The 19006-nt window shown below is 36.5% G+C and overlaps 1 pseudogene; it reads right to left on the reverse strand.

The window, feature by feature from the left end:
* Positions 1–10499: 10499 nt before the first annotated feature.
* On the reverse strand, positions 10500–11010 carry LOC122474409 (annotated as a pseudogene).
* Positions 11011–19006: the final 7996 nt, after the last annotated feature.

Below are 19006 nucleotides of genomic sequence, written 5' to 3' on the forward strand. Positions count from 1 at the left end.
ATCAGAGCGAAAACTATACCCTGTGGACAAAAACACTAATCATAAAAAAAAAAAAAACCAAAACACCCATGTTAAATATTTACACGGAAATGATTTTATTCCATCTACATAAGAAACTTTAATTGTTGTAGACAGTTTGAGCTCCCAGTGGCCCTCATCTCATGCTCCTCTCCATTGTGTGTGAGCTGGACATAGTGACTTGCTTCTAACAAGTAGAATATGGCAAAAGGATGGGATGTCAATTCAAAATCAGACTACAAAACACTGTGACTTTTATCTTGCTTGTAGTTTTTCTCTGGCTCTTCTGACATACTTACTCCGAGGAAGCAAGGTGCCATGTTTTGAGCTGCCCTAGCAGAGGCCATGCAGCAAGGAACCAAGGGTGGATTCCAGCCAATAGCTTTAGGAGCTGAGGCCCCCCAGTCCCACAAACTTTGAGAGAATTCATCCTGTCAAGAATCATGTGAATGAGCTTGGAATATTTGAGCATTCAATTGAGAGAATGGCCTCAACTCTTATCTTTTTTGCAGTCTTGTAAGAAGCCCTACAGAAGAGGACCCAGTTACGCCATGCCCAGATTCCTGACCCACAGAAACTGTGAGGTAAAGAAAATGTGTGTTGTTTTAAACTGCTAAGCTTTGAGGTGATTTGTTATGTAGCAATGGATAATTTATAAATACATGAGTTTAAGAAGTCAGTGAACTTGAGCTGTTATACTCATGTTTACAGTTTATTATAACAAAAAGATATAGATTAAAATTGGCAATAGGAAAAGGCATATAGGACAGGGTCAGTAAAAATCAGGTGTGGAGCTTCTATCTGTTGACTCCCAGTGGAGTTGTGTGGGCAGTGCTTATTTCTCCCATCAGTGATATGTGACAACAAGCAGAGTATTGTCAACTATGAAAGCTCACCCAGTCCTTGGTGTCGAGAATTTTTCCTGGGGCATAGTCACGTAGACATGGCAGACTGCCTGTGTGACTGACTTTAGCCTCCAGCCTCTCCAGAGGTCAAGGTAATACTGCATGACCTAAGGCTTATACCCTAAATCACATTGATAAGGTAGTTTATCTGGTATGGCCCACGGCCCCCAGGTTAACAAAGACACTTCTCAGGCAGGACATTGCTAGGGCTTAGAGGTTACCTGCCAAGAGCCAGGAGCAAAGGCCAAACTTCTCTTTGGAGGAGGTTAATCCTTTAGCACACAAAGTATTACCTATAGTCTTTATTCTTATTTTGGGATGCAAATGTATTCTACTTCTCAGTCTGTAGACTTGTGTTAATTTGCATAATTCATTGCAACCAACCCAGATTTTCACAGATCAAAGTTATTAATGGCCTTTATGCCAGTTTTCAATGTTTTGCTCTTGACAATGAATCCATTCTTTATCACCCCGCTGTGTGATATCAGAGTCAGACCCTGTAAATATTTCTCTTTTGCCAGATGACATGATGTTAAACTTGGTCAGTAGAGGATGCTGGAGGGACACTACAGGGGAAGGGGCTTCTCTTTTTAATCCCAGCGTGCTCCCCTGTCCTTACTGCTCCAGTACTAGTCAACATGCAGGTCACCCAGTGCTGTTTACCTCCTGGTGAGTTTCGTGGAGTTCAGAGCAATCCTGGCAGCAGCCTTCTCAGAAAATTCCACTAGCACCATGGCCAGTTTCCCAGGAAGTTTAGCACCAACCCCACAGTAGGATTCCCAGCAAGTTCCACCAGCACCACATCTGGCTTGAAGGTGCTCTAGGGGGCAGCTTGCCAGCAAGTTTCCGCAGGACCCCAGAAAGCAGCTTCCTATTCTGTGGATACTCCAGTGGGCAGTTTCCTGCTTGCCAGCCTCAGCCTGTGGCTCCTCTGCCTCTCTGCTATCCAGTAGGCCAGAGCCACCCTCCCATGATCTGGATCTCAGTCTTGAGGATGGGGGTGACTCTTCTAAAATTTTTTCTTCCTTGAGTATTCTGCATCAGCCCCAGGGTAGTGTGTGCCTCCTATATCTGCTTTTCCTATATTTTTTAGAATTATCATTAACACTTAGTAGTTAATCCTCTGTTGATGGGTTAATAATCCTTTATATGAAATTTCCTGCCCAAATTAATCTGTGGTTTCTGTTTCTTCACCGGGCTTCAACTGATGTGGTCTTCGATATAAAAAGATATAAAAATAATTTCCTGTGGTGTGTTTTCCCATGCTTTAAAAAAAATCTGAGATTTTTTTTATATTTCTTAACAAATTTGCTGAAAACTTATGAACTTATGCTAAAATTCCCCCTCAAGCTCTTATAAATTTAAAGGGAAAAAAAGATGTAAAAATTCAATCTGATAAAAAGAAGAAGACCAGGGAAAACCTTCTATTTTCCCTGTGAGGACAGCAATGATACAATACATATTAATGTACTTCCTATGAAAAGACAATTTTAAAGAAATTAGCCATTATGCCCCCTTGCTGCAATAGTCTTCACCAGGAAGATGTTGAAAGCAAGAATAAGATTAATTTTAAATTTCAAGGAAAACAGCCTAAATTTGAGGTGGGCTTTAATATCTAAATTCATTATTCTACATGCTACCTCAGCACTCATTTTTTTTTCTAAGTTTATTAGGGCTGTGATATAGTATCTGGCTTCTAGTAGTTACTCAGCAAATCTTTGTGATGCATGCCTATAAATTTCGATTTAACCAATTGTCTATTGGTTAATTCAGTAACTGACATCTAAACTAAATATACAAGGAATCTGCTTTGTCATGATTTTGACATTTTATCCACGAATGGTTAGGATGAGAAACAGAAGACACATGGTAGCATACAGCAGTGTTTCCTGACAGTTGTGTCCTGGAAATCTGTGCCACCCGTATTTCCCATCCTCTGTCTCTTCCCCTGCTGTTAAATGCTGGCTAATGAGGTGCCTGGGTGGCTCAGTTGGTTTAGTGTCTGACTTCAGTTCAGGTCACAATCTCACATTTGTGGGTTTGAGCCCCGCATAAGGCTCTGTGCTGACAGCTCAGAGCCTGGAGCCTCCTTCAGATTCTGTGTCTCCCTCTCTCTGCCCCTGCCCCGCTTATTCTCTGTCTCTCTCTGTCTCTCAAAAATGAATAAACATTAAAAACAATGTTGTTAAATAAAAAAATTAAATGCTGGTTGGACAAAAAGTGTCCCAGAATCAATACCTGTAGAATCAATGAGAAGATCCATTCGGCACCTGCTATGGTTCTAAGTGTTCACATGTTCTCCAATCTCATTCTCATTCTAGTGAGCAGATATTATTTTTACCATTTTACAGATGATAATGAGGCTCACTGAGCTTACATGACTTGCTCAAAATCAGACTCTTAATTAATAGCTCGGAACTGATGACATCTTTTCTGACTCAAAATCTAATACTCTTTTACATTATGCTGCACTGACTATTTAAACTACAGAAATCGGAACCCAAAAAGTTGTTTTCTAAGTTTGTCCAGTGCATCCTGTAACCTAGTAAAGAAATACTGTCTATAATGTCCCTAACTGGTAGCCTCTGCTTAAACTTTCTAGGGATAAATAAGAAGACCACTCATTCACAAGTTTAATTTAGATATTCTTCAAATTATCAGAAAGTGTTTATGTATATGGGCCAATAATCTTTCTTCTTATTGACTTCCACCCATTGGTTATAAGTGCCATCTACAGAATGCCCTCTAGAGGTTGTAACTGCTCTCTGCCTCCTGTCAGAGGAGTGTGATCTCTCATACAGGTTGTTAATCTGAAGAAAGGGCTAATATTGTATGTCTAGCATATCTCTCTCTCCACTTTATTTAATTAGAGCCCAACTCAGAACAGATTCCTCATGTTCTCGATATTTGATACTAGTTATTGCTGCTGCTGGAATGTGTACAAGCCTTCTGTCTGTTCATTGCTTATCTGGAAATACTACACATTTATATATTCTGGTATGTACTTCAATGAGCATTGATGATAAATATTGATTTAGTGGAAACTCCTATCCTAAACTCTTTTATCCAGATTCATGAAAATTAGCCTCCCTCTACCTGGTTATGCTTCTAGGAAGCCCTGAGAGGGTCTTAGATCAAGAGAAGTCAAAATGGAACTTTGGCATAAAATCAGTGGTAGGAAAAATAGTGATATGGACAAGGAAGAATAGTCATTGTGGGACCCAGAGAGAGAGACAGAGAGAGAGACAGAGAGAGAGAGAGAGAGAGAGAGCACTATTCAAGAGAAATCTAATCATGGTGCCAAGATGGGACAACACTCTAATTCTGGAATTAGAGAACAGGGGCCAGATTGTGGAAACCACAATCCAGGTTGTTACTGAACCCTTGAGAGTCAAGCAAATGTCATTCTCAATGAATCAGATTGCCCACTATAAAGCTAGAGAATAAAGATACAACCCAGTACTGATAGACTGGGGGAGGGAAGAAATAGTCCAATGCTCTACTCAAATGTTTTGAATTAAAATAAGAAGCTCTTGTTATAGGAAAACAAAACAAAACAAAACAAAACTTCAGTATTGGGAAGAGGTTGTTTCTTCTAAGAAGAGAAAAAGATGGCATCTCCTAAGCAAAATAATGGAGAAGTACCATGTTTGTCAAACCTGAATATTTCCTTTATCAAGTATTCAAAGACAAAACACAAGATATCACTCATCCTAAGGATTTACTTAGTGAAAAAATAGCTTTCTACTCAAATTAGGAAACAACTTCAGTGAAGTTACTGCAAAAGATAGAGAAAACTGTCATGTTAGAATATCAATACAGTGTTTTTGAGTCTGTAAGTGAAAAAGGGCATCTTCTGGACTGAGAGTACCACATGACAACATGCCAGTCTTATACTTTAAGAGTTGTTTTGAAGTGAGATCATAGATATTCCAACAGCCTATAAACTTTGAAATGAAGTCAGTGCAAGTTGATTCTGGGCAAAGCTTATCAAGTTAAGTTGGAGTCCAGTTTCCACAACCAGGAGTGAGATATGGTTTCCTATTTGGTGGGGAGATACTCATAAAAATGGGAAGGAAGGTTGTTTCAGCAATAAATGTCAGAAACCAACTGCCAAGGGGTTACCTGAATCTTTACCTCTTCAATTCAAGTCTATCCTTCTACAAGGGATAGATAAATTAGAAAATATATGATTAGGGATCCCTTACCCTTTTGTACCTAAATGCATCACAATCAGGATTCTAAAAAACCATGACACTAAGGATGTTTCCACCAAATGCCCCCCTTTTTTTCCCATGGCTAAAGTTTGTTTCCATTTCCCTGTCTCCTTTTTTACCATAATAATTACAAGGAAATCTGCAGGATTCCTTAGCTTTCTCCTAGATTCAAACCCAAACTCTTAAGAAAGTGCTGAGCTCAGTGTCAATGCTCTTTCTCCTTTGGAGCTCAAACTCAGCATGCTTGTCTTTCCTTATTTCAGTTACTCTTTTCTACTTTATCCTTTGAGCTCCTGTTCTCACAACAACTGGCTGCCAGAGGGAAAATGCTGTCTCCCATCATCTTCTTACTTACGCCCTCAAAATAATTACAAAGATACGTTCATTCTAGAGCTTTACTGATGATCACCACGCTGACATGGATTGGGGAAATCAAAGGACACAAATGAAGCAGTGACAAAGTTTGGAGAATTTTATGAGACCAATCATTCAGAATCCCTGAACTCTGGTATTTATTCCTTTCTGAGATGGTACCTGGAAGCCCTTATGGAATTGTTCCATAAGCTTTTACTCTTTAAAACCAGGGCTTGGGGCACCTGGGTGGCTCAGTCGGTTAAGCGTCCGACTTTGGCTCAGGTCATGATCTCACGGTCTGTGAGTTCGAGCCCCACGTTGGGCTCTGTGCTGACAGCTCAGAGCCTGGAGCCTGCTTCAGATTCTGTGTCTCCTCTTCTCTCTGCCTCTCCCATGCTCATGCTCTATCTCTCTCTGTCTCTCAATAATAAATAAATGTAAAAAAACCCCAAAAAACAAAAACAAAAAAACCACAGGGCTCAAATTTTGCCACTCACCATCTTTCATCCCCTATCTTTCCCTCTTTGCCCTCTTCCTTATTGTCCATCTATGGCCGCTTTTCTTATTCTATATATTTTCCAGAAAGGGGTTGTCCACTCCCACAATCATCCTATAGCCAAATGATTTCCAATTTTAAATCTTCAGCCTAGATATGTCTTCTCAGCTACATTGTCCAGGTACCTCTACCGTGATAGCCTGTGGCTTGTTCTCTTGGCCAGGCCAAGCTTGTTCTGATCCTTCACATTACTGTTCCCTCTCTCTGAATATCTGAGTGGTACTACGTTCAACTAAAGACAAAAACATGGTGTCACTCCTGACTTCTTTTTTGGTAATAGTGCTCCTGCCTCCACCCCCAACTTCTCTAGAGTTTAGTTCATTTACCATCTCCTCCCCATTTCCACTGCCATTGTTTGAGTTCAAGCCATCATCATTTCTTGTCTAAATTAATTATGGTAATTAATTTCTCTGATTCAAGTCTCTCCTCCATAATTCATTCTTCACCCACTAAACAGATGGATCTTTCTTAAACCACATCTGATATTGCCAATAACCCACCAAAAATATTCTCTATTGGCTTCTATTTGCATTTAAGATAAAATCCAAACTCTTCAGCATGCTTCATGATTGGTAAATTGTGTATATTGTTTTGTCCTTGTTTCTCCTTAATTCCTGCCTATGATGGTTAATTTTACATGTCAGTTTGACTAGGCCACTAGATGCCCAATGTTTGGTTAAACATTATTATTCTGGATATTTCTGTGATGGTGTTTCAAGATGAGATTAGCATTTGAATCAGTGAACTGATAAAGCCAGTTACCTTTTCCAATGTGGGTGTGCCTGCTGGTTCTATTTCTCTGGAGAACCTAGGACACTGCCTTTTATCAAACTTTAAACTCCAGCTAAACTATTTCCAGTTTCCCAAAAATATCTTATTCTCACACATTTATGAGCTTGAATATGCTTTCCTTGCTGTTCATGACATCCTTTGAAATATGAACACACACACGTACACACACACACACAGACACCCCTCCTTAATTGGCTAACATTCTACTTAGTATCTTCACACTCCACTCTCCTGAAAAAATACACCTCAGTTTGTGCTTTAATTTCCTCCAAAGATTTTCACTTTATTCCAAATTTTTCATATTTTCAGACTAAGTATCAGGTTGAGTATCAAATGATTTACGCTTTACTTAACAATATGATAATGGTGATGAGGATAATAATGATAACAGCATTCTGTCATTTACTGAGTGCTTACTAAATAAATATGTATGAAGCTCTCTGCTAAGAACTCTTTATGCATTATCTATTTTCATCTGCCCAAGCAATTTGAAAATTATTATCCCCATTTTTTGGATGTGGAAACCAAGAATTAAAAAGTTTAAATATCTTGGGGCACCTGGGTGGCACAGTCGGTTAAGTGTCCGACTTCAGCCAGGTCACGATCTCGTGGTCCGTGAGTTCGAGCCCCGTGTCAGGCTCTGGGCTGATGGCTCAGAGCCTGGAGCCTGTTTCCGATTCTGTGTCTCCCTCTCTCTCTGCCCCTCTCCCGTTCATGCTCTCTCTCTGTCCCAAAAATAAAAATAAACGTTGAAAAAAAAAAGTTTAAATATCTTGCTCCAAATTATGCAACCGATCAATGGTAAGGATGGACCTGAAGTATAGGTCTAGTCTCATCTGTTTATGCTCTGAACCCTTTTATATACTGTCACTTTCCTATACGGCACTAAAGTGGCCATTCTTAAGTGGCTTGTCATGTATATGGTAGTTTTTAGCTATCTTTATACATATGTTCTGTTGAAATTATAATATAAATATGGAAACCATAATAAAATTAATAAAAAGCAAATTTGTAGTCCAATTTATAGGTTTATGTCCAGGGTCATAGGGTGCTTTTGGCAGGCATATGATAGATCTGTTATCAATTCAACGTAAGTCCTGTATAACATCTACTGAAAGGTGAGGGAGAAAATTGAATCTAATTCTCCTGGAATCCTGTTTCCTGTATTGTTTCCAGTGAGTTTCTGTCAATGAAAAGCATCTGAGGAAGACTTAGAAGGATAAAGAGGGAGAGACAAATCATTATTCTCAGGTGGCATCTGCAGTTTCCCTCAGTTTCCAGGGATTTTTCTGGGAATCCTCCACTTTTATGCTGCAAGAAGCTGACATTCTCAATGGTAGCATTTTGATCTCTGCTTCTTCAACCCTTTCAAACATTTCACAAATCTGTACTTCTGTATTTTAAATTACTCTCTCCATTCAAAATAGTTAGCATGGCATCTGTATTCCTAACTAAACCCTGATTAATATATTTTTGTATCAATAACTTATGCCCTATTTCATACCTTACACTATTTTTGAAAGGAAATATTTGATAAAACCATGCAAAGATATACTCTAATGGTTTGTCTTCAAGTGATTTGTTTATAAAAGGAAAGCATGTCCAACCGAGTATCCAATTCTAAAGTCAAGGGTTGTTAAAAGCATCTTTTAAGTGGACTACCCCAATTATCTTCAGGGTCTGAAACACCAAGATGATAGGTTACATCCTAAGGAAACCTCAGCATACTAGTTTGTATATTTAGTGCTTTATAAGTAGGTAGAACATTCTGTGGAATAAATGTGATTCCTATCCCCAAACAGCTCCAGATAAAGAAGTGAGATAAATGGGGCTCAGTGTGGAAGCTGTTTGCATAGCTTCAAAATCCTTTCTTTGCCACCCATCTATCTTGTACATTTCCTTTTAAAAAAAAATTTTTTTTAATGTTTATTATTTTGAGACAGAGAGAGACAGAGTGTGAGTGGGTGAAGGGTAGAGAGAGACACAGAATCCAAAGCAGATTCCAGACTCTGAGCTGTCAGCACAGAGCCCTATTCAGGGCTCAAATCCATGAACTGTGAGATCATGACCTGAATGAAGTCGGTCATGACTGAGCCAACTGAGACACCCCATCTTGTGCATATTTCTGTTATACTTACCATACTTAATTTATTTGCTTACCTGCCTATGTTTCCTATTCATTAATAATATACTTTAAAGGTAGAGGTCTTATATTCTCCATCTTTATGCAGCCAGCTCTACCCAGTATCTGGTATACAGTAAGTGTTTGCTAACTTGAACTAAATCGAGTTTCTGAAAGTCAAAAGTACACACAGAGTGGCAGAAGGGATCCAGATTCTACTTAGACTTCTGATCTGCCTCACAGGCTCCTGGGAATCTTATAATAATCTAAGAATTCTGGAAAACCATATGGCATAACATGGAACTTTCTAAAGCAGCCTTAGAGATTTCAAACTTTCCTGAGCATCCTAATAGGAGTTTCCCTGGAGTACCTTATTTGAAGATATTCAATATGTTCCATACATAAAAATGGAAAGGAACTTAATAAATCAATTGTCCTAACTCATTTTGTAGATACAGTGCCTTCTGAGTGGCTGAAGTGTTATAAGAATCATGAAACAATAAGAGATTTGCTATTTAATCTTTTATATTTATCCTTAGGTAAAAAATTTATTGTAAGACTTGGAAAGATATTATGTCTTTTTTGAACTACAAGCAGTTAGCTCAATAATTAATTAGTCAGAAGACTATTCAAGGTGCTTAAAACCCCAGAGTACAGTAAGTTTACTGAGTTGTTGGTACATGCAATAAAACATGAGAGTTCATTATCATAGATAATGTACTGCCTAGTGGAAAAATATATAAAAGTACTAGAAAATGAAGCCTATTATATTTCTCTATAGGCATGAGAACACTTATTATAAAGTACAGAGATTTGCAAAGTCTCCTACTATGTCAGGTTAATTAATTCACAGTTCTGGAGGCATTTTCAGATGATAAGGAATCCTAACAGCTTGGAGACAGTATGAGGAGTAAAAATAGACTAGAAATCAAGAGTCTTGAATATTAGTCTCAGTTTCACTGTCTACTGACCTTTTGGTGTCAGGATGGACATGATATCTTTTTTTTTCTTCCTAATTTTATTGAAGTATAGTTGACATACAATATTATATTAGTTTCATGTGTACAACATAGTGATTCAACATTTATATACATTGCAAAGCGATCGTCATAATAAGTCTAGCCATTATCTGTCACCTTACAAAGTTGTTACATGTTATTAACTGTATTCCCTATGTTGTACATTGTATCCTTATGTCTTATTTATTCTACGACTGAAAGGTTGTACCTTTTTATACCCTTCCCCTATTTTGCCCATCCCTCCAGTCCCTCCCCTCTGGCAACCACCAGATTGTTCTCTGTATCTATGAGTCTATTTCTTTTTTGTTTGTTTGTTTTGCTTTTTAGATTCCACGTATAAGTGAAATCACATGGTATTTGTCTTTCTCTGCTGGATTTATTTCACTTAGCATAATTCCCTCTAGGTCTATCCATATTGACCCAAATGGCAATATTTCATTCTTTTTTTTCTTTTTTTTACAATCTTGAGTTTATTTATTTATTTATTTATTTATTTATTTATTTATTTATTTATTTTTACACATATACCATGAATTCATAGGGAATGGGTTCCAGCAGCTCAGGCTTCTTTCCACTGGTTCTCACAAAGTATGCTTCTCTGGGTGGCGCAGGCTGGTTCTTCAGCTGAACCCAAGTACCTTTCTCTTTGGCTTCCTTCTTTTTCTGATCATTTTCCTTCACATACTTCAGGAAGCTGTTTTGGCTCTTTGAGTGCTCAATATGCTCAATACATACATTAATTCTCTTGGTAACAATCTTGCCCTTAACTTGTTTGTTTACAACAATGCCAACAACATACTGGGAAACATTGTAGACTCTTCCAGATTTGCCATAGTAATATTTGTGAGGCATTCCTTTTTGAGCAGTGGACATCCCTTGATGTCCACAATATCACCTTTCTTGTAGATTCGCATGTATGTGGCCAAAGGAACAGCTCCATGTTTTCTAAAAGGCCTAGGGAACATACAGCAGGTACCTCTTCTCTTTCCCTTTGTGTTGGTCATTTTGGCAAATTACTGGAAGATGGCAGTTCCACCCATTCTTTTTTATGACTAAGTGATACTTTATTGTATATATATTTATACTATATATATATATGAGTGTGTGTATATACATACATATATATACACACATACATATGAAGATGTGATATATATGTGTGTATATGTGTATATATGTGTGTGTATATATGTATGTATACATATACATAGTATATGTACTATAGTATAGTATGTATGCTATAGTATATATACTATGTATATGTATATAGTATATAGTACACTATGTATATAGTATAGTATATGCTATGTATACACTATGTATATGTATACATACATGTGTGTGTATACACACATATATATACATAGTATAAATATCTTCATATATATGTGTGTATATATATACATATATACAGCACATCTTCTTTACCCTTTCATCTATTGATGGACACTTCAGTTGTTTCCATATCTTGGCAATTGTAAATAATATTGCAATGAAAATAGAGGTGCATATATCTTTTTGAATTAGTGTTTTCATTTTATTTGTATAAACACCCATAAATGGGATTGCTGGATCATATGATAGTTCTATTTTTAATGTGTCAAGGAAACCTCCATACTATTTTACATAGTGGCTGCACTATTTTGTATTCTCACTAACAATGCTTGAGGTTTTCCTTTTCTCCACATCCTTACCATTACTTGTTATTTCTTGACTTTTTGATAATAGTTACTCTGATAGGTAAGAGGTGATATCTCTTTGTGGTTTTGATTTGAATCTCCCTGGTGATGAGTGATGTTGAGAATCTTTTCATGTGTCTGTTGGCCATCTGGGTGTCTTCTTTGGAGAAATGTCAATTCAGGTCTTCTGCCCATTTTTAAATTGGATTTTGTTTTAATATCGAGTTACGTAAGCTCTTTATATATTTTGGCTATTAGTCCATTATCAGGTGTATCATTTGCAAATATTTTATCTCTTTTGGTAGGTTGTCTCTTTGTTTTGTTGAAGATTTCTTGCTATGCAAAAGCTTTTTAGTTTGATATACTCCCATGTGTTTATTTTTCTTTTGTTTTCCTTGCCTAAGAAGACGTATCAAAAAAAAAAAATACTGCTCAGACCAATGTGTAAGAACTTAGTGCCTATATTTCTTTGTAGTACTTTTATGGTTTCTGATCTTATATTTAAGTATTTAATCCATTTTTATTATACATGGTAAAAGAGACTGATCTAGTTTCATTCTTTTGCATGTAGTTGTTCAGTTTTTCCCACACCATTTCTTGAAGATACTGTCTTTCCCCATGGTATTTTCTTGCTTCCTTTGTCAAAGATTAATAAAAGCATGGGTTTATTTCTGGGCCCTCTATTTTGTTTCATTGTTCTCTGTGTCTGTTTTTGTACCAGTACCATATTGTTTTGATTACTACATCTTAGTAATATAGTTTGAAATCAGGAAGTATGATACCTTCAGCTATGATCTTCTTCAGATTGCTTTGGCTATTCAAGATCTTGTTGGTTCCACACAAATTTTAGTAGTATTTGTTCTAGTTCTGTGAAAAATGCTATTGGTATTTTGATAGAGATTGCACTGAATCTGCTGATTGCTTTGGGTAGTATTAACATTTTAACAATGTTAATTCTTCCCATCCATGAACATGGCATATCTTTTCATTTACTTGTGCCATCTTCAATTTCTTTCATTGATGTCTTATGGTTTCAGGCTACAGGTCTTTCATCTCCTTAATGAAATTTTATTCTTTTTGATGCAATTGTGAATGATACTGTTTTCTTAGTTTCTCTTTCTGTTCATTATTAGTATATAGAAATGCCACAAATTTATGTATATAAATGCCACAAATTTATGTATATAAATGCCACAAATTTTGTATCCAACAACTTTACTGAATTCACTTACTAGTTCAAGTAATTTTTTGATGGACGATGAACATAATGTCTTTGAGTGTCACAGAATCATCAGTAACATAGGGTGTTTATTATATAAATTTATGTATATAAATGCCACAAATTTTGCATCCAACAACTTTACTGAATTCACTTACTAGTTCAAGTAATTTTTTGATGGACAATGAACATAATGTCTTTGAGTGTCACAGAATCATCAGTAACATAGGGTGTTTGATAACTACTTGTCTACATTACAATGCTAATGTGAGGGTCCTATGAAAAACATGTGAAAGTTCTTTAAAAATTGTGAAATGTCAAAAAAATATAAAACACCAAAACAATAAAGCAGATTATCTTGTTAGACACATAATGAATGAAAAAGATAAGTTCTGTCATCTTTTAAGTAGCCCTTCTAGCAAATTATTTTAAGTGATGTTTAAAAATTATTTTCTTTTTGAAAAAAAAGTCTCCTTTTAGAAGTACTTCAGATTCAGGCACTTTTTTTTGGATTTACAATTGTAAATTTACAAATTTACAATTTGAACATATGTTTAATCTTTTGGCAATTAGAATATTACTTGGTCAGCAATGCAAGTTATCAGTAAGGTGATGAATTATTTAGTATGCAAAAAAAGGACTAAATGTAAAATAGTGATTTTTGTTAGTGTACCTTTAAAAACTGAAAGAATAAGTCAGAAATAATTTGAAAACGGAAACATCTTTGGATCTGTAACCATTTATTCAAGATATAAATTTTGACATGTGGCAATCATCAGAAGATTGAATTCTAAAGCATTTGTTTTAGAAGGAAAAATATATTATTTGTGCATCATTAATTGTATAAGATCTTTCTTGGTTTAGAGAAATCAAACTCACAAAATTAGCAAGATATAACAGCTACTAGGAAGTTAGCACACAGATGGTTATTTTCTTAAATTAAATATAATTTATATCTTAAACACCTTAATATTGAGAGAAAAAGTAGTTATTATTTGTATTGCACTAATACTCTGATTAACAATTTGGTAGCTTCTTTAAAGTTTGAGATACTTCAGTGTATTTAAATATAAGTTACATTAACAAGATGACTGAAAATAGATACAAATAATAATGTAGTGTTGATGAAGTAATCCAACCTGTCATTTATCTTAAAACTATATGAACAGATATTCCTCAAAGACAAAATATTTCAAAGCAAAACACAATTACACAACAGTATAAAAATGTTTAAATAAATTAAATATTCCACATGTTGAAGTACTCTTTTGTCACTAGAAAAGGTTAGCATTGGAGTGCCTGGCTGGCACAGTCAGAAAAGCATGTGGCTCTTGATCTCAGAGTCATGGGTTCAAGCCCCACATTGGGTGTAAAGATTACTAAAAATAAATAGATAAATAAATAAACAAATAAATAAATAGCTTAGTGTTAAAATTAATACTATTAATATATATCTTAATTACAGAAGAGGCATAAATGATATGCTTGGGGAACCTAGAAGATGCAAGCTTTCCCTCTACCTAAGAAAATCAGACAAGCTTCATAAAAGTGGACATATTTAAATTCATTCTTGAAATATGAATTTATGATTCAAAGAAAAGAAAAGCAAGAGAATTGCAAACACAGAAAAATGTACATGTGCAAATCTCTGAAGCAAGAAGAAGCGTAGTATGTATGTGAAATGGTGAGCAGTTGGTTTGGTTGGGTGTATGGAAAGCACTGGGGGATAAATCAAAATAAGGCTTGAAATATGGGTTAAAATTTGACTTTATTGTATGAAATTTGAACTTCACCTTCAAACAACGGGGCTGTATCTTGAGTTTTTTGAAATTACAAAGCATGTGCTAGTGTATTTTTGGATGATGTAGAAAACTATGGATGAAATTGACTGATGATGTGTCTTGTTCGATGATACAATTGCCTTAATCTAACATTTTGCTTATTTCTGTCTCTCATAATTAATTGCAAACTTGAAAATGCATCTTACCTTTTCTGAGATCCTTAGGCTTCAGCACAATTCTTAGAGTAGAGTAGAGTTGATATTCAACAGATGATTGAGTAATGGATCAATAGTAAATACAAGGGATGACTCTGGTCCTCTGCCAGAGTTTGCTGGTTAGTTAATTAGTCCCTATGATGTGCCAGGAACTTTGAATGCAATAATGGAATATCATATAAGGCCTCAGAGATAAATATTATTTTTACTACTTTGCATATGATCAGACTGAAGATAAAAGCAGTTTGGTAAATTTTGTCTACATTTCACTGATTATAATTTGAAAAGAGAAAATTCTGCTTGACTACAAACTCATAAAACTGTATTTCTCAACTGTTTATCATTTTACATCAGTGATAAGATAAATGAAATAGCTACCAATTTTGTAGATGAAATAAGTTGGTGGGAACAAAGGAAAGAAAAGAGACAGCAACTAATAGAGTGGATTACGAATTCAGGATTTCAAATTATCTTCACAGGCTAGGAAGTTGAGCCCAAATCAACAGAATGAGAGTTAAACGGAACATATACGTATACAGTTGACCTTTGAACAACACAGGTTTGAGCTTTATGGGTCCACTCATGTGCAGATTTTTTATAGTGCAGTATTTAATGTATTTTTCTTCTTTATGGCTTCCTTAATAACATTTTCTTCACTCCAGCTTACTTTATTATAAGAATATAATATGTAATACAAATAACATACAAAATATGTGTTAATCAACTGTTTATGTGATCAGTAAGGTTCCCAGTCAAAAATAGGCTTTTAGTAGTTTGCGGGAAGTCAAAAACTATACACAGATTTTCTACTGACATGGAGGGTTGGTGCCACTAACCCCTATGTTGTTCAAGTATCAGCTATATATGCTGGCCTGTAGGTTCAACAGGCTGTTTATACAAGCTCAATATTAAAAAAAAAAGTCTTCACTAGAATGTGGGAATGTTTATCTGAGTTCTCCAATGCCTGCCAGAGTACCTAGCACTTAAGATGCTCAAGAAATGTTTGATGAATGCAAGTGAAGATGAAACTCATAACAAATGGTATAGAACTCACATAAAGATAACAAACATCATGTAAATGCCACTATGCCTCTGCAGTTGCTGAGATTATCAGGACCCCATACCCACCATCGACATTAGCATTTGAAATCAAATTTAATTATAGTTTCTGTACCTGACTGAAAATTTTCCTTAAGCATTCCATTAGGTGGTAGTAAATCCAATTAGCTACTATATTTCACAATTCTTTCTGACTATGACCTCTTTCTTAGAAATAAAATGTAGCAAGCAGTAGCTGAAGGAAATAGCATTTGGGCCTATCACTTGATACTCCTGTTAGTTATCAAATATTTGGCATTACAGTCCTGTAATTTAACCTTCAATGCCATCTCATGTCTTTATATTTATTAGCCAAGTAATTTCCTTTTTTTTTTTTTCTGAAATTTATTGACAAATTGGTTTCCATACAACACCCAGTGCTCATCCCAAAAGGTGCCCTCCTCAATACCCATCACCCACCCTCTCCTCCCTCCCACCCCCCATCAACCCTCAGTTTGTTCTCAGTTTTTAACAGTCTCTTATGCTTTGGCTCTCTCCCATTCTAACCTCTTTTTTTTTTTTTTCCTTCCCCTCCCCCATGGGTTCCTGTTAAGTTTCTCAGGATCCACATAAGAGTGAGACCATATGGTATCTGTCTTTCTCTGTATGGCTTATTTCACTTAGCATCACACTCCCCAGTCCCATCCACGTTGCTACAAAAGGCCATATTTCATTTTTTCTCATTGCCATGTAATATTCCATTGTGTATATAAACCACAATTTCTTTATCCATTCATCAGTTGATGGACATTTAGGCTCTTTCCATAATTTGGCTATTGTTGAGAGTGCTGCTATGAACATTGGTGTACAAGTGGCCCTATGCATCAGTGCTCCTGTATCCCTTGGATAAATTCCTAGCAGTGCTATTGCTGGGTCATAGGGTAGGTCTATTTTTAATTTTCTGAGGAACCTCCACACTGCTTTCCAGAGCGGCTGCACCAATTTGCATTCCCACCAACAGTGCAAGAGGGTTCCCGTTTCTCCACATCCTCGCCAGCATCTATAGTCTCCTGATTTGTTCATTTTGGCCACTCTGACTGGCGTGAGGTGATACCTGAGTGTGGTTTTGATTTGTATTTCCCTGATAAGGAGCGACGCTGAACATCTTTTCATGTGCCTGTTGGCCATCCGGATGTCATCTTTAGAGAAGTGTCTATTCATGTTTTCTGCCCATTTCTTCACTGGGTTATTTGTTTTTCGGGTGTGGAGTTTGGTGAGCTCTTTATAGATTTTGGATACTAGCCCTTTGTCCGATATGTCATTTGCGAATATCTTTTCCCATTCCGTTGGTTGCCTTTTAGTTTTGTTGGTTGTTTCCTTGGCTGTGCAGAAGTTTTTTATCTTCATAAGGTCCCAGTAATTCACTTTTGCTTTTAATTCCCTTGCCTTTGGGGATGTGTCGAGTAAGAGATTGCTACGGCTGAGGTCAGAGAGGTCTTTTCCTGCTTTCTCCTCTAAGGTTTTGATGGTTTCCTGTCTCACATTTAGGTCCTTTATCCATTTTGAGTTTATTTTTGTGAATGGTGTGAGAAAGTGGTCTAGTTTCAACCTTCTGCATGTTGCTGTCCAGTTCTCCCAGCACCATTTGTTAAAGAGGCTGTCTTTTTTCCATTGGATGTTCTTTCCTGCTTTGTCAAAGATGAGTTGGCCATACGTTTGTGGGTCTAGTTCTGGGGTTTCTATTCTATTCCATTGGTCTATGTGTCTGTTTTGGTGCCAATACCATGCTGTCTTGATGATGACAGCTTTGTAGTAGAGGCTAAAGTCTGGGATTGTGATGCCTCCTGCTTTGGTCTTCTTCTTCAAAATTCCTTTGGCTATTCGGGGCCTTTTGTGGTTCCATATGAATTTTAGGATCGCTTGTTCTAGTTTCGAGAAGAATGCTGGTGCAATTTTGATTGGGATTGCATTGAATGTGTAGATAGCTTTGGGTAGTATTGACATTTTGACAATATTTATTTTTCCAATCCATGAGCAGGGAATGTCTTTCCATTTCTTTAAATCTTCTTCAATTTCCTTCATAAGCTTTCTATAGTTTTCAGCATACAGATCCTTTACATCTTTGGTTAGATTTATTCCTAGGTATTTTATGCTTCTTGGTGCAATTGTGAATGGGATCAGTTTCTGTATTTGTCTTTCTGTTGCTTCATTGTTAGTGTATAAGAATGCAACTGATTTCTGTACATTGATTTTGTATCCTGCAACTTTGCTGAATTCCTGTATCAGTTCTAGCAGACTTTTGGTGGAGTCTATCGGATTTTCCATGTATAATATCATGTCATCTGCAAAAAGCGAAAGCTTGACTTCATCTTTGCCAATTTTGATGCCTTTGATTTCCTTTTGTTGTCTGATTGCTGATGCTAGAACTTCCAGCACTATGTTAAACAGCAGCGGTCATCCTTGTCGTGTTCCTGATCTCAGGGAAAAAGCTTTCAGTTTTTCCCCGTTGAGGATGATGTTAGCTGTGGGCTTTTCATAAATGGCTTTTATGATCTTTAAGTATGTTCCTTCTATCCCGACTTTCTCAAGGGTTTTTATTAAGAAAGGGTGCTGGATTTTGTCGAAGGCCTTTTCTGCATCGATTGACAGGATCATATGGTTCTTCTCTCTTTTTTTGTTAATGTGATGTATCACGTTGATTGATTTGCGAATGTTGAACCAGCCCTGCATCCCAGGAATGAATCCCACTTGATCATGGTGAATAATTCTTTTTATATGCCGTTGAATTCGATTTGCTAGTATCTTATTGAGAATTTTTGCATCCATATTCATCAGGGATATTGGCCTGTAGTTCTCTTTTTTTACTGGGTCTCTGTCTGGTTTAGGAATCAAAGTAATACTGGCTTCATAGAATGAGTCCGGAAGTTTTCCTTCCCTTTCTATTTCTTGGAATAGCTTGAGAAGGATAGGTATTATCTCTGCTTTAAACGTCTGGTAGAACTCCCCTGGGAAGCCATCTGGTCCTGGACTCTTATTTGTTGGGAGATTTTTGATAACCGATTCAATTTCTTCGCTGGTTATGGGTCTGTTC

The sequence above is a fragment of the Prionailurus bengalensis genome, chromosome D4 (assembly GCF_016509475.1).
Source record: "Prionailurus bengalensis isolate Pbe53 chromosome D4, Fcat_Pben_1.1_paternal_pri, whole genome shotgun sequence".
NCBI lineage: Eukaryota > Metazoa > Chordata > Mammalia > Carnivora > Felidae > Prionailurus > Prionailurus bengalensis.